This window comes from Mustela putorius, unplaced genomic scaffold (assembly GCF_011764305.1).
Source record: "Mustela putorius furo isolate JIRA1106 unplaced genomic scaffold, ASM1176430v1.1 tig00000596_pilon_pilon_pilon, whole genome shotgun sequence".
In the NCBI taxonomy this organism is placed as follows: domain Eukaryota; kingdom Metazoa; phylum Chordata; class Mammalia; order Carnivora; family Mustelidae; genus Mustela; species Mustela putorius.
In genome coordinates, this window is record NW_025421428.1 from 8,652,805 (window position 1) to 8,673,485 (window position 20,681).

The 20,681-nt window shown below is 42.3% G+C and overlaps 1 protein-coding gene across 8 annotated transcripts in view; it reads left to right on the forward strand.

Moving 5' to 3' along the window:
- Nucleotides 1-20,681, forward strand: part of RALGPS1 (Ral GEF with PH domain and SH3 binding motif 1) — a 270,593-nt gene that overhangs the window by 7,261 nt on the left and 242,651 nt on the right. Inside the window, exon 2 of one of the 8 annotated variants that reach the window (XM_045082428.1) lies at nt 3,674-3,740. The exons of the other annotated variants lie outside the window; for them this stretch is intronic. The gene's annotated coding sequence lies outside the window, so the exon portion shown is untranslated. The remainder of the gene's footprint in view (nt 1-3,673; nt 3,741-20,681) is intronic. 8 annotated transcript variants of the gene reach the window in all.

The following is a 20,681-nucleotide window of genomic DNA, read 5'->3' on the forward strand; positions in this document are numbered from 1 at the left end:
GACATCTAGGTTCTTTCCGTAGTTTGGCTATTGTGGACATTGCTGCTATAAACATTTGGGTGCACGTGCCCCTTCAGATCACTACATTTGTATCTTTAGGGTAAATACCCAGTAGTGTGATTGCTGGGTCGTAGGGTAGCTCTATTTGAGGAACCTCCATGCTGTTTTCCAGAGTGGTTGCACCAGCTTGCATTCCCACCCACAGTGTAGGAGGGTTCGTTCCCCTTTCTCCACATCCTCTCCAGCATCTGTCATTTCCTGACTTGTTAATTTTAGCCATTCTGACTGGTGTGAGGTGGTATCACATTGTGGTTTTGACTTGTATTTCCATGATGCCGAGTGATGTGGAGCACTTTTTCATGTGTCTGTTGGCCATCTGGTTATCTTCTTTGCAGAAATGTCTGTTCATGTTCTCTACCCGTTTCTTGATTGGATTATTTAGAACTCAGCCTTTGTTGGGACTACAGATGCAAGCTTTGACTCCCACAAAAGCAGCTGCCTATTGGTGAGGGAGAGGATGGAGTAACCCTGAGGGTGGGCCCTGACTCGGGCTGGTCTGGGAAATGAAGGCTGCATTCCCAAGTTCTTTCTGTTCCTTGTTCTGTGATTCCATGTAAATAGAGGGTCTTTAATGTGAACTAATACAACATTATACTTTTCCTCCTTAGGATTTAAATATTTCTATTATAAGATTTTATTTGAAGGTTAAGACAATTACTTGAGTAATCAGAAGAAATTTGTATGTTTGGCCTCAGTCAGAGTTTTGTTTGAAAATCATCTTATTAGAGATGAAAGGAAGATTAATGAGTGTAATTAAATTCATGTTTGTTGAATGCAGTGATTCTCACTCACTCTTGTATAAGCTTGGTAACTAGGTCAAGAGAAATCTGTGCTTTTGATACATTTCTGAGTAATGAAATATTTACGGAAAACAAGTTAATAAATTCAGGAGAATATGCTGTCTCTTTTTGTGGCACTAAAGTTTGTTATGTGAAATTAGTGACTTTCACTCTTCTGAGATATTTTTTATTTTGTGTCCCTTCTGTGACTGTGTTTTGTCTTTCCTCTAGGCACTTTCAGTCCACTAGCATTTGTAGATTGTGCCCCCACAGGCTCCCATGGCACCCTGCTGTAGCATTATAATAACACTGTGTGACAAATGATGGCTTCCTGGTGACCCTCCCCCTCCCCCCTCAATTTTTTAGAGGAAGAGCCTATATTTGTTCTTGCCATCTCCCAGGCCTAACCCAGGGCTAGTACAAGGCAGCCAGAATGCTCTGAGCATGTATGTCATTCCTTCTGCTTAAAACCCTTCAGTGGCTTCTGATTTCTCTTAGAAAAAAGACCAGATCACCCACATGGCCTGCAGGGTCTAAGAGGATATGCTTGCTGATGTGTGTCTCCTGTGGTGCAATGTAATACAGTCCTGTCAGATAGTGGGCTGGGGCTCCTTTGCTCACCATCGGGGCCTTAGTGCCTGGAATAGCACTTGGAATGTAGTGGGTCCCCCATAAATGTCTGTTGAATGAACAGAGGAAGTAAATGGTGAGTGTCCAGTAACTGATTTGAGTCTAGAAAATGGGAAGGTTGTTGCATCTGAGGTCCCTTCATTATAAAATATCTCGACACTTAACAAAGTCTCTTGACACCTGTTTTTTTCTGCCTCATATTGATTCTCGCAGGGCAGTCTCTGAAGTGCAGAGAAGATGGAAGCTCAGGGAGAGTAAACAGATGCCCACGACGTAGACGTAGCGGTGGGAGAGGCAGAGGCCCCCTAGAGTCTGCTTCAGGGTGGGGTTTCTGACAGTGGACGAGCCATAGAGGATATAAGGAAATAAGGATAGGGATTCTTTGGAAGAGGCACTCGACATGGTTTGTGTTGGTTTTAGTTATTTTAATTTCCTGATAACTGAACTTAAGGAGTTCAGTTTGAAATGATGGGTTTAAGGTGTGGTTTCCATTCTAGAGAGGAGGAAACCCTGATCTCTTACTTGTAGGTGGCTGAAGTACTTAATTACTTAAAGTAGTTACTGACCATGTGCTGATTGGGTGACAACTAAGATTAGAATTTGTTCTTGTTGGGAAGCTTTTTGATAAGATTGGAAGTTACTTGATGACTGATCTATAGCATTCTTTCGTTCTTTCAAAAGATGTGGCTGGCCGGCTGGCCGCAGTTAGCTTATTTCTTGATCTCTGCTGTCCCCGCCACAGGGTTCTTTCGCAATGAGCGCTGCTGTGGCCTTTGCACTTGTTAGATGTAGTGTCTTGTCCGACCTGAAAGTTAGAGGGCGTTGAGGCCACTCTTCCCACCTTGCAGCTGAGGGTGGGGACTTTGCCAGGGCTTCATACTCAGGTGTCCTGATTCCCCACCCAGAAAACCTGTGAACTTTAGCCCATCCATGTGCACCTTGCACTTTCTTTTTAAACAACTGCCTGCTGGTCATATAACTTTGCACATAGACCATGACCATATAGAAGCATTTATCTCTGATGAAAACCTCTGTGTCAAAGTCCTTTGTTGAATCAACAGTGTGAGTGTGTGGGAAGAGGGACTGAGGCCTGACTTAGTTTATAGCTCTGGGATCCAGTGGTGCTGGCTGGCTGAGAAAAGGCAGTGCCTTTCTGGTCTGTTGGCAATACGTGTATTGATCTTAGGGAGTTTCCTCATGATCTTAGGGGGCTTCTTAAGGGCCGAGAGATACATAGAACCTAGTTTTATCGGTATAGCCAGTATCCTTGTGGGACAGGGAGAACAGCGTGGTATTATAGAAAAATCACCATTTAGGAAGTCAGAATGCCAAGTGTGTCAGTTTGCTGTGACACCTGCTTTCCAAGTAAACAGGAATATCCCTGGTGTGTATGCATCCTTTCTTCGGTAGGAAAACCATAGTTTTATCCTCTTCTTTCTTTTTTTATGAAGTAATTTCTGTGCTCAATGTGGGGCTCCAACTTGCAACCCCAAGATTAAGAATTGAATGCTCTACAGACAGAGGCAGCCCCATGGAAAGCCTCAGTTTTAAAATCTGAGATTGCTTTTCATGAGTAGAGTCAACGTAAAGAGAGTCGGATGATTTGGAAGTGCTGTCGCAATAATGAAAGGGAGTCATATTCCCTGTTACTGCCTGTCTTCCAGTTCATCTCTCTGTCCATCCATCCGTCCATCCATCCGTCCATCCATCCAGTTCTGTTCAGGGTCTGCTGAGTCTGTGTGAGGCCACAGTACAGGAAAAAGATGAGTCTGGTCCTTGCTATCTTTTAGCTCATAATCTAGTAGCAAAGTTAAAGAAGTATAAAAATAAGTACAAAAACAATAACAAACAAGTATAGAAAACATTAATTACAGCATTGACAATGGCTACAGAAAAGGATTACAGGGTATGTAGAGGCTGTAAACAGGGCAGTATTGGCCGGGAGGTCCAGAGTGGCTTCCCAGAGGAAAGACTGGTTATACTTGACCAGGTGAAGAGGTGGCAGCTGCACGGTCACGGTCCCCACTGGGGCAAGGGCATGGTGGTGATTTCAAGATGTAACAGGAAGCCAGTGTGTTTGGAGCACTGAGTGTGAGGGAGATGCCATAGTGTTCACACCCCAGTGGGTTGGTGGTCACGGTGCTGTTTTCTTGACCTGTGCAGGTGTTGCCTGACACATCCTCTACTTGCTGACTCTTTTTCAGAACGCCCATCTATCACCCAACGCGTCTGCTATTGAAGCAGTACCTGCCGTGGTTTCCAGGATAGCAGGTGGCTTTATTTTTATTGCTTTAAAGATTGGTTGCTTCCTTTGCTTCTTGATCTCATTAGTGGTTTTCACTCATGAAGTAAACATCTACTGAGCATGTTACTGGGCTTGACACTGCTGGTTTTGCCCTCAGGGGTCCGCAGACATGACAGAGAGGCGTAAGTAAATGATGGTGGTGCTATGTCCGGGGTGGAGAGTAGTGGAAATGGAAGCTGGTGGGGTGAAATCCGACTCCCGGGATCTTAAGGAGAGATTTTCAGTTTCTCAGGTGAAGAGGAACATGAGCAGAGGAAACAGATTATAAGGAATAAGAGAAGCAGGAGAGAGCAGGCTGCGTCTCAGGAATGATGAGCCGGTGTGGTGTTGCTGGAGTGTGAGGCTCTTGAAGACAGAGAGGAGGAGGTTGCGGGAGACGAGGTTGGAGAGGTGGTTTTGGGTCAGTACTCAGAGGGACTCAGAGATAACGCTTGGGAGTTCAGATGTTATCCTGTGGCCAGCAGAGAGTCATTCTGGAATTACAGGAGGAGGGAAACACTGCTCGTTATGATCCTGGTGTAGAGAATGGTTGGTGTGGGAGGAGACTGGTGTGTGGGAGATGAAGCGAGGGGATGTCATCCCTGAACCTGGCTGTGGGGTTGGAGAGGAGGAGGCAGGTTCAAGTGAAACTGAGGCAGAGGCCTCCTTCACAGATTTAGCAGATGGGAGGCATGCTCAGGGTTTGTCACTTTAGTGATGTGAGGGGCTGGGCCAGTCACAGAGATAAGGAATGGGAAAGGGGTAATGAGTAGAGGACGGGTAGCGAATTCAGGTTTGGCAGTAGCCCAACTGAATTTGGGGTGCTTGCGGGATAGCATTTGGCAGTTGGCCTACTAGTCTTGGGCTCAAGGAGAGGTGTGGGCTAGAGCAGTGGTTCTCAGTCTTTGGGGCATCAGAATCCTCTGTGGTGTCTGCGGGACAGAGTTTGGTCATCTGTATGTTGCAGTTTTCACAGGTGGTTCTGATGCCCTATTGGTCTAGAGAGAGAGACTTGGGGTCCTCCTTTTATAGCTGGCCCTGGAAGTGGTAGGAGATGGACAGATTATCCAGGAACGTTCTATAATGTGAGCAGAGGATCTTGAGTGCTGGGGAGCACCAGCGTGAAGGGTAGAGAGCACAGTGGAAGGGCCAGCGAAGGAGTAAGAGAAGGGTCAGTGAGGAAGGAGTAACCCAGGAAGATGATGGTATGGAAATTGGTGGTTGGGCCATCCCCTCCAGCTCTCTCTGCAGGCCCTCTGCCCCTGCCTCCCGAAGCTGGGTGCTCCGGGGCCTCCCACTGACACTCTTAATTTCACTAATGCTGAAGCCAGTCTCACACGAGGGAGGTTATTTGTTATTTTGCTTCTGTGTGCAAAAGACTAAGGGAGGCTCTTAGCTGCAGCCAGTGTCTGAACCCTTCAGCTTCTCTTAGAACCTTCTCAAGCAGTCTCCTCATGCCTTATACTGGTGGTCTTTTGGTCTCTGGCTCCTGAAATCTCTGGCTCCTGAAGCAGGAAAGTTGGGGCCCCATCTGGGTCTGAGTCAGGAACCTTGGTGGGGAGGGTGTGTGTCTAGACCCTAGGAAAGGGAGATATCAGAACTATGGAAGTCCTGGGAAGATGATAAAACCATGTAGACTGGACTAAGGTGGTGTGGGAGCCCTGTGACTGGGACGTGCATCCTTGGCCCCCTGTGTATCCTGAGCTTGGGTAGCAGCTCAGAGCCTGTTGTACAATCTCCAGAAATTATAGATGGGTCTCAGAGTTAGAGCACGTGAGGTTTACTCAGATTGCTCATGGAGGAGGATCCTGAATTAGGAAAAGTGGAAGTCCATCCCGCTGGTTAGCCTGAATGCCTGAGATCAGCTTTTAGAACCCAGTGAAGAGCCTTTAATCTGAGACAGTCAACAAGAATCTGGTATCTGATCCTATATGTCTTTATTACCCTGAACCCAAAGACCTGGAAGCATGGGATGGGCAGAGACCTGGTTGGCACTGGCCCTGGTGCTGAAAACCACCGCTGAGTGGTGGTGAGAAAGGATCAAGGAAAATTCAAGAGGAGTAGCTGTCCTTAATATCAGGGTCCACCACCCTAGTATGAAGTCATTTGCCCCACAGGAAAGGAAAAAGAAGAAGGATTAATGTTAATTGAGCTGAAAACCTTCAGTGCTTAGCAAAGAGAAGGGAGCAGATGAGGGGGTGGGAGTATGTGTACCAGCAGAGCATAAAACGCCATTCAGCTCTTGGGGGAGGAACATAGAGAAATGGTTCAGAATTTGGGGCTGACTGAGCTGGGTTCAGATTCTGCTTTTGCTCAAGGACGCACTATCATAGCCAGTGAAGATGCTCTTATGGATGGTGTGTTCCTGGGAATGTGACCTAAGCTCCTGGGGCCTCACTCACTAGGGTTAGTTTTCTCACTCTAAGTGGGTGGTATAACATTGCCCACCTTAGGGAACTATTGTAAGGACTCAGTGGTATATTAGCATGGGGAAGGTGCTTATCAAAGTATCTGTCACAGAATAATGGCTCAATAATCGACAGTAATAATGGTGACAACAACGACAACGACGATGATACGGTCCTCGTGTGAGTACAGCTTGGAAACCTGCACTGGAAGGAACCCCACCGGTGTAGCACGTGTATGACGTAAAGAGGAACTTCAGTAAGAATCAGTTCAGCTGTGTGAACATCACCATATGGGAGGGAAGACTGGATCCGCTGGCAAAGATTCAAACACTGAGAGGATAAGTGTGACCATGGGGAATCCCAGAAACATTATGTGATAGGAAATGAAACAGCACTAGGCCAGGAACTTTGATCAAAGGAGTTTTGTTGGCTGTAAAGCAGAGAGGCAAAAGGCTCCTGGATCAACAGCTGGAGGTGATAAGGACAAAACAGCGTATTAGCCTTTGTCTTTAGTGATGGTGTGGATTTGTATCACCTCTTCTCTCTCCCTGAGTATTTTGCTGAACATTGGGGGAGGTGGCATTAGAGATTATTTTTACCTGATGTTTGTTTGTTAATGCCAAAGTCTCAATTTTTTTTTTTTTCCCAACGTCTCATTTTTATGACTAGGCTTGTTACTGAGTAGCCTCCTATTAAATGCTTTTTGAATGGATAGGATGAAAATCATTCGGTTGATAAGCCATCATTTAATTTCTGGCTCTTTCCAGGGAAGTCTAAACATAGTAATAGTGACAATACCATGTCTCCAAATGTTGGCAATTCCAATGAGATAATCTATAAAACTTGGTAAAATAGTGATATTCATCTGGAAAAATAAATTGGTAGAAACATTGACAAATTTATAGGGCAATGAAATGGCCTTCATTCTCCCAGATTCCTGTTCATTTCAACAAATATTTGAGTTTGTCTGCTGTGTATGAAAACAGTGCTGGACCCTTTGTTGGGGGAATATAAAAATAGATATTGGTTGGGTATATTTTACAGTACATATTCTCATAACCCTTATCTTTCTCCTTAGGAGGGAGGAGGGTATGAGTGACAGAAAACTAAAATAACAAAGACATAAATAAGATAGAAATTTCTCTCTTATGTGTGAGAAGTCAAGAGGTAATCAGGTTGGGGAGTTATAGAGCCTACGTGGTTAGAGACTCAGGTTCTTTCTGTCTTGTTCCATGATGAGGTTCTCTTGGGAATGGCTTCCAAGTCTGAGGTCACTTCAAGTCCTGAAATGGCTGCTGGATCTCTAGCTTTTTGCATCTGCATTCCAGCCTTTAGGGGCCATTTTCCAGAATTTGTGCATGATAGTTTTTGCAGCCCATTGGCCTGATCTTTACCATATGGCTACACCGAACAATAAAGGAGGTTGGGAAATGTAATCTCTATTCAAGGTAACCATATGTCCATCTAAAAACCAGAATTTCTGTTACTAAAGAAGGAGAAGAAGATGGCTATTGGGGGCCAGCTTCACCATTACTGGCCCTGTTTAACAGATGTGGAGTCTCAGAGTAGAGATTAACCAGGTATATATGGCCTATAAATGGTTGAACCTTCACAACTTACAATAAAGCAATAATTTATTCTTTTTTTAAAAGATTTTATCTATTTATTGACAGACAGAGATCACAAGTAGGCAGAGAGGCAGGCAGAGAGAGAGAGAGAGAGAGGAGGAAGCAGGCTCCCTACTGAGCAGAGAGCCCGATTCAGGGCTTGATCCCAGGACCCTGGGATCATGACCTGAGCTGAGGGCGGAGGCCTCAACCCACTGAGCCATCCAGGTGCCCCAATAATTTATTAATTCTATATGGTGCTTGGGTAAGAGCAGGAAACTAGACTGGAAAAGAAGTGTGTTTTTTTTTTTTTTTTTCCCCCTAACTTGTCCAGTAGCTTAATTCATGAGCCATCAGAAGTTACACAATAGCGAGGGAGGGAACGATTATTACATTGTTGGGCCACTTGGCTTTCAAAGCTAGAAAGAATTGCTTGACCTCCTGTTGCAGTGGAAACTCCAGCTGAGTGTTAGTGAAAGGAGAAACCTGGAGTTAAAGACAGGAAGATGTATGCTGAGCTCTATCGTGGGATCTAGAAGAGGTGGGCTGCACGACTCGGGTTGGGAGGAGTTAGGAGGCAGAACTTCCCCTATCTACTTTCTATCTTTGTGTAATGCCTGAGTCACAGACAAAGGACTTTATTACTAGCATCAGTGTGTATGTCCATTTCCCTTACCCCCACTTCCCATGGGGGTGATTCCATAGGTTGGGATGGATGCTGTGCACTGTCACAGCTGGGAAACACTGATCTGGGGGACCTGTGGCTTTATAGCAGGCAGTAAGTAAGCCTGCTTTTCAGCCCTGAGGGAGACAGTGTCTCATCCCCCCAGGCACAACCCTGAAAAATGGGCTGGTTAAAGGTGGTCAGGACCTTGCATTCTTGGTATGCCCATGTGGGAGTGCCAGAGACCCTGGAGGAGAGCCCCTAACAGGTGGTTGCTGGGATTAAATGGGATAATGTGTGCAGAGCATGTGCCAATAAAAACACATGTTTGACCAGGGGCGCCTGGGTGGCTCGGTGGGTTGAGCCTCTGCCTTCGGCTTGGGTTATGATCTCAGGGTCCTGGGATTGAGCCCTGTGTCGGGCTCTCTGCTCAGCAGGGAGCCTGCTTCCCCCCTCTCTCTGCCTGCCTCTCTGCCTACTTGTGATCTCTCTGTATCAAATAAATAAAATAAAAATTAAAACTTAATAAAATTTATAAAATTTAATAATAAAAATTAAAAACTCTTGGGGCACCTTGGGTGGCTCAGTGGATTAAAGCCTCTGCCTTCTGCTCGGGTCATGAACTCGGGGTCATGGGATCAAGCCCCACATCAGGCTCCCTGCTCAGCGGGGATCCTGCTTTCCCCTCCCTCTCTGCCTGCCTCTTTGCCTGCCTCTCTGCCTACTTGTGATCTCTGTCAAACAAACAAATAAAATCTTTAAAAAAAAAATTAAAAACTCTTGACCAATATTAACCCTTATAATGTCTGTAGGCTCTGAAAAGACAAGCCCAGCAATGACATAGTTATCACAGTGCTTTCTACCTGGTCTTCAGTGTTTAGATAAGACAGAAGGTTCTAGAATGGATGGGATGCTGGGCAGACTGACAAGGAAAGACTAACTCTCCGTTGCTTGTGTATAGCTTCTTGTCTGCTTTTCTTTTCTTTCTTTCTTCCTTCCTTTCTTTCTTTCTTTTTTTTTTTTTTTAATTTTCTTTTCTTATATACATTTTATACCCAGTACTTCCCTAGGGCATGTACTCTGCTAGCTTTTGGTAAATTATTTATAATTCTCTTTTTTCTTATGTGTAATCAAATGAAATCTATTTCTTGAGCTTAACATTTGTGGTTTGCTTAACTTTAAAAAAAGTATAGCAGGTTTTCTTAAGAAATAGGTTATTACTTGCTTATACATGTATTTAATAAAATCCTGGATAATTGACTCCAAACTAAAATGAAAGTTTAAATATGTATGACTTATAAGAGTACTATAAAAAAATGTAGAGCCTGGTGATGTTTAAAGGTGAGCTCAGCTTTCCAGTGTTATAGAAGAGGAAACTGAGGCAAGAGATAGGAAGGCAGTCACTGAAGCGTGCTGAGTGACAGATGCTGTGCCGGGCCTTCACCCACAGCCCTGTCTGAGAAGCCTTGAGTGCATTAGGGTGAATAGAGAGAGGACCAAAGAGAATCTGTCTACAATTTTTAGGTAGATATCGGGCCAGACCTCACCTGTCCTCAACTGAAAATGAACAAAAACGAAAAGGAGCACTAGAGAGGAGGCACTCAGGATCAAGGGAAATGAGCAAAGGCATGCGGGAAAAAGAGGAAGAGCAAGCTTTGGGAAAACGGTTTCCCAGCTTCAAACATCATCTTCTTTGTCCTCTCAAGAAGTTCTCGATGCTGTGAAAGGTGAGACGATGATGAATCAGCAGACAGAGACGAGGAAGGGGCATGTGGACTCAGAGCACATAAGGAGATAAAGCACATGGTGCCCGCATCTGGAATTGTGGCACTGCCGAGAAAGGGCGTCAGGAGGAGGACACTGGTGCTCTCAGAAGGGACGAGAAGTAGCAGAGGAGGCCCCAGATGTGGATGATGGACCTGACTGGAGATGGGCACACATGGCATAGAAGGAAGCCACGAGCTTTCTGAACGGAAGAAGGACCCGAATCTGTAGATTATAATGGCTCATTGAGAACTAGGCAAAATTAGCAAAAATTAGCTACCACCTTAAATAGCCAGGTGAAGTAATTTTTTCACTTTAAGAATAAGGAGAGGATACCACTAGCATCCGGGCAGGAGGTGAGGAAATCAAAGAAAAAAAATTTAGCTAGGCTCAGACTTACCTACAGCATAGGAGCCGGAGAGCAGGGAGGCAGTGCCCATTGAGTTCTGAGGGAAAATGCCGTGACCAAAGAATTTTATTCTCTGTCCCGTTTTAGTTCCTATTGGATGGTAACAGAAATTCTTTTCAGTTGTGCAAGGACATACCTTATGTGTAGCTTTTGCTACACCTATGCACCATTTGGGGGGGAAATACTGGAAAGCATGCTTGTGTCACTGAGAGATGAATTAATATAAAAGACCGTCCGTGGGCAAGTCAAAGAAGGAAAGGACCGGCAGTGAGAGTGGAGCCATTGAAGTAGAAAATGATTTCAAAGTAGTAGTTGTGATGATGAGTGTGAAATATATACACATGAAATCATGGTGAGAAGATATAACATGAAGCCATAATTAACAGAAAAAGCAGGAAATCCTGCTTTTTCCTGTGCACATGAGCACACTCTGCCCTATACAGAACTCTACGGACACGGTGGAATAAAAGATTTGAAAGCAAGCTCTCTGCCCGCCAGTCTGCCTGGGTGTGTGTTTTCTAACCAATAAAGTGCTGTGCAGGTGTACAGTATGCCTGGGGCCACTTTGGTGGTGACTCCTCTGGGCCTCATCTTTTTGAACTGCCCTGAGAGGTTTGCTTGGCACCTTAATTTTTTTTTTTTTTAAGATTTTATTTATTTATTTGAGAGAGAGAGAGGGCGAGCCCACAAGTGGTGGGGAGTGGCAAAGGGAGAAGGAGAAACAGACTCCCCACGGAGCAAGGATCCCAATGTGGGGCTCAATCCCGGAACCCCAGGAGCATGAACTGAACCAAAGGCAGCCAGCCGCTTAACTGACCGAGCCACCCAGGCACCCCCTGCACCGTCATTCTGTAGGACGGCATATTGCTGATGGAAATGTAAAATGGTGTAAATTCTTTGGAAAACAATTTGGCAGTTTCTTAAAAAATTAAACATCAAGTTACCTTGTGACCGAATAATTCCATTGCTAGGTATGTACCCACGAGAACTGAAAACAGACACTTACGTGAAAACTTGTACGGGCATGTTCATAGCAGTAGCAGTGTTATTCGTACTACACAGAGCTGGGCACATCCGCAGTATGCAATATTATTTAGCTACAAAATAACAAAGTACTGATTCATGCTGCAATGTGGATGAACCTGGATGCATTCTAGAGAAACCAGACACGAAAGACCCATACTGCATGATTCTGTTTTTATGAAATGTCTAGAAGAAGCAAATCTGTGGAGACAGTAGGTTAGTGGCTGCCAGGGAGATGATGGAATAGGATTGAGTGCTAACTGGTACAGGGTTTCTTTTGGGGCTGATGAAAATATTCTGGAATTAGGTAGAGAGGATGACCATACAACTTAGTGAATATGCTAAAACCTGCTGAGTTCTACAGTTTAAAAGGGCCCATTTTATGGTATGTAATTATGTCTCAATTAAAAAAATAGTTCTTTTCCAGGGCGCTTGGGTGGCTCAGTTGGTTGACTGGCTGCCTTCGACTCCGATCATGATCCTGAAGTGCTGGGATCGAGTCCGGCATCGGGCTCCCTGCTCGGCGGGGAGCTTCTCCCTCCGACCTTTCCCCTCTCATGCTTGCTATCTCTCATTCTCTTTCTCTCAAATAAATACATTAAATCTTTAAGAAAAATAGTTCTTTTCCTTATTTTTTTATTTTTAATTTTATTGTTTTCCCCATTTGTAGTATTTAAATTCAGTTAATTAACATAAAATGTATTATTGGTTTCAGAGGTAGAGGTCAGTGTTTCATCCGTCTTACATAATACCCAGTGCTCATTACATCACGTGCCTTCCTTAATATCTGTCACCCGCTTACCCCACCCCCACCTCCTTCCCCTCCAGCAGCCCTGTTTGTTTCTTGTGATTAAGAGTCTCTTATGATTTGTCTCCCTCTCTGCTTTCATTTTGTTTTATTTTTTCCTTTCTTCCCCTATGATCCTCTGTTTTGTTTTCTAAATTCCACTTATGAGTGAGATCATATGATAATTATCTTTCTCTGGTTGAGTTATTTCACTTAGCATGATACCCTCTAGTTCCATCCACATCATTGCAAATGGCAAGATTTCATTTTTTGATGGCTGAGTAATATTCCAATGTGTGTGTGTGTGTGTGTGTGCACACGCGTATGTATCTCCCACATCTTCTTTATCTACTCATCTGTTGATGGACATTTGGGTTCTTCCCATAGTTTGGCTATGGTGGACATTGCTGCTGTAAACATTGGGATGCATGTGCCCCTTCAGATCACTACATTTTTATCTTTGGGGTAAATACCCAGTAGTGTGATTGCTGGGTCGTAGGGTAGCTCTGTTTTCAACTTTTTGAGGAACCTCCATGCTGTTTCCAAAGTGGCTGCACCAGCTTGCATTTCCACTGACCGTGTAGGAGGGTTCCCCTTTATCCACATCCTCAGCAACATCTTTTGTTTCCTGTATTGTTAATTTCAGCCATTCTGACCCGTGTGAGGTGATCTTATTGTAGTTTTGATTTGTATTTCCATAGTGCTGAGTGATGTTGAACATTTTTTGTGTGTGTCTGTACCTTCTTTGGAGAATTGTCTTTTCATGTCTCCTGCCCATTTATTGATTGGATTATTTGTTCTTTGGGTGTTGAATTTGATAAGTTCTTTATAGATTTTGGATACTAGCCCTTTATCTAATGTGTCATTGGCAAATACTTCTTCTATTCTGTTGGCTATCTTTAGGTTTTGTCGACTCTTTCCTTTACTGTGCAAAAGCTTTTTATCCTGAAGTCACAATAGTTCATTTTTGCCTTTGTTTCCCTTACTTTTGGAGATGTGTCTAGCAAGAAGTTGCTGTGGGCGAGATCACAGACGTTGCTGCCTGTGTTCTCTAGGATCTTGATGGATTCCTGTCTCAGATTTAGGTCTTTCATCCATTTTGAGTCTATTTTTTGTGAATGGTTTAAGGAAATGGTCCAGTTTCATTCTTCTGCATGTGGTTGTCCAGTTTTCCCAACACCATTTATGGAAGAGACTCTCCTTTTTCCATTGGATGGTCATTCTTTCCTGCTTTGTTGAAGATTAGTTGACCAGAGTTGAGGGTCCATTTCTGGATTCCCTATTCTGCTCCATTGATTGGTGCGTCTGTTTTTATACCAGTACCATACTGTCTTGATCATTACAGCTTCGTAATAGAACCTGAAGTCTGGAATTGTGATGCCACCAGCTTTGCTTTGCTTTTTCAACATCCCTTTGGCTATTCAGGTTTTTTTTCTGGTTCCATACAAATTTTATGATTATATGTTTCAACTCTGTGAAAAAAGCTAATGATATTTTGGTAGTAATTGCTTTGACTGTGTAGATTGCTCTAGGTAGCATAGACATTGTTTTTTTAAAGATTTTATTTTTATTTATTTGACAGAGATCACAAGTAGACAGAGAGAGAGAGAGAGAGGAGGAAGCAGGCTCCCTGCTGAGCAGAGACCCTGATGCGGGGCTCGACCCCTGGACCCTGGCATCATGACCTGAGCCGAAGGCAGAGGCTTTAACCCACTGAGCCACCCAGGCGCCCCTAGCATAGACATTTTAACAATATTTGTTTTTTCAGTCCATGAGCATGGAACGTTTTCCCATTTCTTTCTTTCCTTTTTTTAAAGATTTTCTTTATTTGAGAGAGAGAATGAGCAGGAGGAGGGACAGAGGGTGAAGGAGAAGCAGACTTCCCACTGAGCAGGGAGCCTGATGTAGGGCTCAATCCCAGGACCCCAGGATCATGACCTGAGCCCAGGGCAGCTGCTTAACCAATTGAGCCACCCAGGCTCCCCCGTTTTCCATTTCTTTGTGTCTCTCTCAATTTCTTTCATTAGTGTTCTATACTTTTCTGAGTATAGATCCTTTGCCTTTTTGGTTAGGTTTATTCCTAGGTTATCTTATGGTTTTGGATGCAATTGTAAATGGGATCGACTCCTTAATTTCTCTTTCTTCTGTCTCATTTTTAGTTTATAGAAATGCAACTGATTTTTGTGCAGTAATTTTTATATCCTGCCATGTTTTTGAATTCCCATGAGTCTAGCAATTTTGGGGTGGAGTCTTGTGGATTTTCCACATACCAGATGCCTTTTATTTCTTTTTGTTGTCTAATTGCTGGGGCTAGGATTTCTAGTACGATGTTGAGCAGCAGTAGTGATAGTGGACATCTCTGCTGTGTTCTGACCTTTGGGGAAAAGCTCAGTTTTTCCCCATTGAGAATGATATTCACTGTGGGCATTTAATATATGGCTTTTATGATAATGAGGTATGTTCCCTCTGTCACTACATTTTGAAAAGTTTTAATCAAGAAAGGATGCTGTACTTTGTCACATACCTTTTCTGCATCTTTTGAGAGGATCATATGGTTCTTGTCCTTTCTTTATTTATATAGTGTATCACATTGATTGATTCATGGATGTTGAACCACCCTTGCAGTCCAGGAGTAAATCCAACTTGGTCGTGGTGCCTAATCCTTTTAATATACTGTTGGATCCTATTGGCTGGTATTTTGTTGAGAATTTTGGCATCCATGTTCATCAGATATATTGGTTTGTAATTCTCCTTTTTGGTGGGGTCTTTGGTTTTGGGATTGAAGAGGTAATGCTGGCCTCATAAAAAGAGTTTGGAAGTTTTCCTTCCATTTCAATTTTTTGAAACAGCTTCAGAAGAATAGGCATTAATTCTTCTTTAAATGTTTGGTAGAATTCCCCTGGGAAGCCATCTGGCCCTGGACTCCTGTTTGTTGGGAGATTTTTTTTTTTTAAAGATTATTTATTTATTTATTTATTTGACAGAGAGAGAGAGAGAGAGAGAGAGAGATCACAAGTAGGCAGAGAGGGAGGGAGAAGCAGACTCCCTGCTGAGCAGAGAGCCTGATTCAGGTCTCGATCCCAGAACCCTGAGATGATGACCTGAGCTGAAGGCAGAGAGGCTCAACCGACTGAGCCACCCAGGCGCCCCTGTTGGGAGATTTTTTTTTGAATAGTGCTTCAGTTTCCTTGCTGGTTATGGGTCTATTCATGTTTTCTATTTCTTCCTGTTTCAGTTTTGGTAGTTTATACTCTCTAAGAATGGACCCATTTCTTTCAGATTGCCAATTTTTTTTTTTCATATTGTTGCTCATAATATGTTCTTAAAATTGTTTGTATTTCTTTGGTGTTGGTTGTCATGTCTCCTCTTTCATTCAGGATTTTATTTATTTGGGTGCTTCCTTTTTTCTTTTTGATAAGTCTGGCCAGGGGTTTATCAATCTTCATAATTCTTTCAGAGAACCAGTTCCTAGTTTCATTGATCTGTTCTGCTGTTCTTTTGGTTTCATGTCATTGATTTCTGCTCTAATCTTTATTATTTCTCTTCTCCTGCTAGGTTTTATTGCTGTTCTTTCTCTAGCTCCTTTAGATGTTAAGTTTAGGTTATGTATTTGAGACCTTTCTTGTTTCTTGAAAAAAAGAAAAAGTCTGTAATGCTTCCCTCTTAGGACTGCCTTTGCTACATCCCAAAGGTTTTGAACAGTTGTGTTTTCATTTTCATTTATTTCCATGAACTTTTAAAATCCTTCTTTAATTTCCTGGTTGACCCATTCATTCTTTAATAAGATGCTCTTTAGCCTCCATTTTTTAGTGTTCTTTCCAAATTTCTTCTTGTAATTGAGCTCTAGTTTCAAAGCACTGTAGTACACAAATAGGCAGGGAATGATGCAGATCTTTTGGTACCAGTTGAGACCTGATTTGTGACCCAGTACGTGATCTATTCTGGAGAATGTTCCATGTGCACTCAAGAAGGATACGTATTCTGTTGCTTTAGGATGGAATGTTCTGAATATATCTGTGAAGTCCATCTGGTCCAGTGTGTCATTCAAAGCCCTTGTTTCCTTGTTCATCTTCTCCTTAGATGATCTGTCCATTGCAATGAGTGGGGTGTTAAAGTCACCTATTATTACTACTATTATCGATGTGTTTCTTTAATTTTGTTATTAATGGGCATATATAAAAGGCTGCTCCCATGTTAGGGGAATAAATATTTATAATTGTTAGATCTTCTGGTTGGATAGACCCCTTAATTATGATATAGTGTCCTTTCTTGTTTCTTATTACAGTCTTTGGTTTAAAATCTAATTTGTTTGATATAAGGATTGCCACCCCAGCTTTCTTTTGATGTCCATTAGCATGATAAATGGTTTTCCACCCCCTCACCTTAAGTCTGGAGGTTTCCTTGGGTCTAAAATGAGTGTCTTTCAGACAGCATATCGATGGATCTTGCTTTTTTTTTTTTTTTTTAAATCTAAACTGGTACACTGTGTCTTTTGATTGGGGCATTTAGTCCATTTCATTCCAAGTAACTATTGAAAGATATGAATTTAGTGCCATTGTATTACTTGTAAAATGACTGTTTCTGTATATTGTCTGTGTTCCTTTCTGATCTGTGGTACTTTTGGGCTCTCTTTTTGCTTAAAGGATCCCTTTTAATATTTCTTGTAGGGCTGGTTTGGTGGGCACAGGTTCTTTTAGTTTCTGTTTATCATGGAAGCTTTTTATCACTCTTTCTATTTTTTTTTTAAAGATTTTATTTATTTATTTGACAGACAGAGATCACAAGTAGGCAGAGAAGCAGGCAGAGGGAGAGAGGGAGGGAAGCAGGCTCCCTGATGAGCAGAGAGCCCAATGCGGGGCTTGATCCCAGGACCCTGAGACCATGACCTGAGCCGAAGGCAGAGGCTTAACCCACTGAGCCACACAGGTGCCCCACTCTTTCTATTTTGAATGACATCCTAGCTGGATAAAGTATTCTTGGCTGCATACTTTTCTCATTTAGCACCTTGAATGTATCATGCCAGTCTTTTCAGGCCTGCCAGCTCTTTGTGGATAGGTCTGCTGCCAAATCTAATGTTTCTACCCTTGTAGGTTACAGATCTGTTGTCCTGAGCTGCTTTCAGGATTTTCTCTTTGTCTGAGATTTGCAGGTCTCACTATTATATGTCAGGGTGTTGGCTTATTTTTATTGATTTTGAGGGGAGTTCTCTGTGCCTCCTGGACTTGGATGCCTGTTTCCTTCCCCAGATTAGGGAAGTTCTCCACTGTAATTTGCTCCAATGTACCTTCTGCCCCTCTCTCTTTCCTCTTCTTCTAGGATCCCAATTATTCTCATATTGTTTTGCTTTATGGTGTCTCTTATCTCTCGAATTCTTCCCTCATGATCCACCAGTTGTTTATCTTTTTTTCTCAGCTTCTTTATGCTCCATCATTTTGTCTAATATATCACTATTTTTCTCTTCTGCCTCATTTATCCTAGCAGTCAGAGCCTCTATTTTTTAAAATTACATCTCATTAATAGCCTTTTTTATTTCAACTTGGTTAGATTTTAGTCCCTTTGTTTCTCCAGAAAGGAATTTTCTAGTGTCTTCTGCTTTTTTCAAGCCCATCTAGTATCTTTATAATTGTTATTCTGAACTCTTATTATGACTTCTTACTTACGTCCATACTGACTAGGTCCCTGGCAGTCAGTATTGCCTCTTCTCTTTTTTGAGGTATGTTTTCCCGTCTTGTTGTTTTTGCAGAAAGTTGTCATTTTTCTATTTGTAGAGTTGCAGCTATTCTTTTCTTTGACCTCTGGTTGAGTTCATGGGTGTTCAGAGTTATTTGATAGCTATTCAGCTGAATTCCTGGGACCAGAGGAAACTAAGGTCTCCTACTCCACTATTTTGGACTTCTCTTCCTCTTTTCTTTATTATTAAATATTAATTGTAGAAAAGTAAAAAAAAAAAAAGCCCCCAAAAAATTAAAAAGCAGCCATTATCTGTTTTTTCTTTTCTTTTTATTTTTATTGTTGAAATATAGTTGACATACAATGTGGTATTAGTTTCGGGTGTATAACATAGTGGTTAGTGATTTGACAAGTCTATACATTACTCAGTGCTCGTCATGATAAATGTAATTACCATCTGTCATGATACATTATGATTGCAGTTATTATTGAATGTATTCCCTGTGCTTTACTTTTTATCTCTGTAACTTTTTTTTTTTAAGGATCTTATTTATTTATTTGACAGAGAGAGACACAGTGGGAGAGGGAGCATAAGTAGGGGGCATGGGAGAGGGAGAAGTCGGCTTCCAGCTGAGCGGGGAGCCCTACACGGGGCTTGATCCCAGGACCCTGGGATCATAACCTGAGCCAAAGCAGCCGCTTAACAGCTGAGCCACCCAGGTAGCCTTGTAACTTATTTTACTTAATACTTATTTAATACTGTTACAGTACTTTGTACCTCTTAATCCCCCTTACCTATTTTGCTTGTCACCCACCCACTTCCCCTCTGGCAACCATCAGTTTTCTGTATTTAAGAGTCTGATATGTTTTTTAGGTTCTCCTTGTAAGCAAAATTGTATTGTATTAGTCTTTCTCTAATTTCGCTTAGCATGATATCATCTAGGTCCATCCATGTTGTCACAGATGGCAAGATCACATTCTCTTCTATGGATGAATAATATTCCATTGTGTATATATGTATGCTCTATTTTCTTTATCCATTCTTCTATCAGTGGACAGTTAAGCTCCTTCCATGTCTTGGCTATTGTAAATTATGCTGCAACAAACATGGGTGTATGTATCTTTTTTAATTAGTGTTTTTATTTTTTTGGGTAAATACCCAGTAGTAGAATTACTGGATCATATGGTATTTCTATTTTTAATTGTTTGAGGAACCTCCATAAGTGTTTTCTTTTCCACAGTGACTGCAACAATTTACATTCCTATCAGCAGTGAACAAGGGCTTGCTTTTCTCCATATCCTTACCAACACTTGTTATTTCCTGTCTTGTTTGATACTAGCTATTCTGACGGGTGTGAGGTGATATCTCGCTGTGGTTTGGATTTGTATTTCCTTGATGATGAGTGATACTGAGCATCTTTTCATGTGTCTGTTGACCATTTGTATATTTTCTTTTTCTTTCTTTTTTTTTTTTTTAAGATTTTATTTATTTGACAGAGAGATCACCAGTAGGCAGAGAGGCAGGCAGAGAGAGAGAAGGAAGCAGGCTCCCTTCCAAGCAGAGAGCCCGATGTGGGCTCAATCCCAGGACCCTGAGATAATGACCTGAGCCGAAGGCAGAGACTTAACCCACTGAGCCACCCAGGCGCCCCTGGCTATTTGTATATTTTCTTTAGAAAGATACCTATTCAGATCCCTTGGGCATTTTAAAATCTGATTGTTTGGGGTGTTTTTGGTGTTGAGGTATATAAGTTCTTTATATACTTTGGGTATTACACTTTATTGGATATGTTGTTTACAACTATCTTTTCCCATTCACTAGGCTGGCCTTTTGTTTTGTGGATGGATTCCTTTGCTGTATAAATGCTTTTTATTGTGGTGTTGACTTACTTATTTTATAACTGAAAGTTTGAACCTCTTAATCCCTTTCACCTCTTTACCCATGACCCCATCCTCACCTCTGGTCTGGCAACCACCAGTTTGTTCTTTGTATTTAAGAGTTTGGGTGTTTTGTTTTGTTTTAAGATTCTGCATATAAGTGGAATCATATGGTATTTATCTTTCTCTGTCTGGCTTATTTCACTTAGCATGATAGTACCCTCTGTGTCCATCCGTGTTGTTGCAAATGGCAAGATTTTTTTCTTTTTTATCAGCCATCATCTTCTTATTAATGCTTGGGGTATATATGTCTTGACTTTTTCTATGTGTCTGTCTCAAAGTTGGATTGGTAGACCATTTTATGCTGCTTTTCCTGTCATGAGCTGGGTGTTTGGATGGGCATAGTCCGTGGGTGTAGTCTAGAAGCATGTTCTTTTATTAGTGCTATAGCCTCTTGTTATGTTGGAAACAGTATTTCTCTGCAAATACCTGTTTTGAAGTCCAAAGACCTGAAATTCTGCTCTGACTCCCCTTACGTTTGTGATCTTGAGAGAGGCACTTAATTTCACTCTCCCCATCTTTACAAGGAACTGTAATACTTACTTTGTGATATCTTATCCGCCAGGGTGGTTATAATGAAAACAAAACCAAAACCATATCACATGCTGGAGAGGATGTGGAACAGCCAGAACTCCCAGGCCCTGCTGGCGGGAGTATA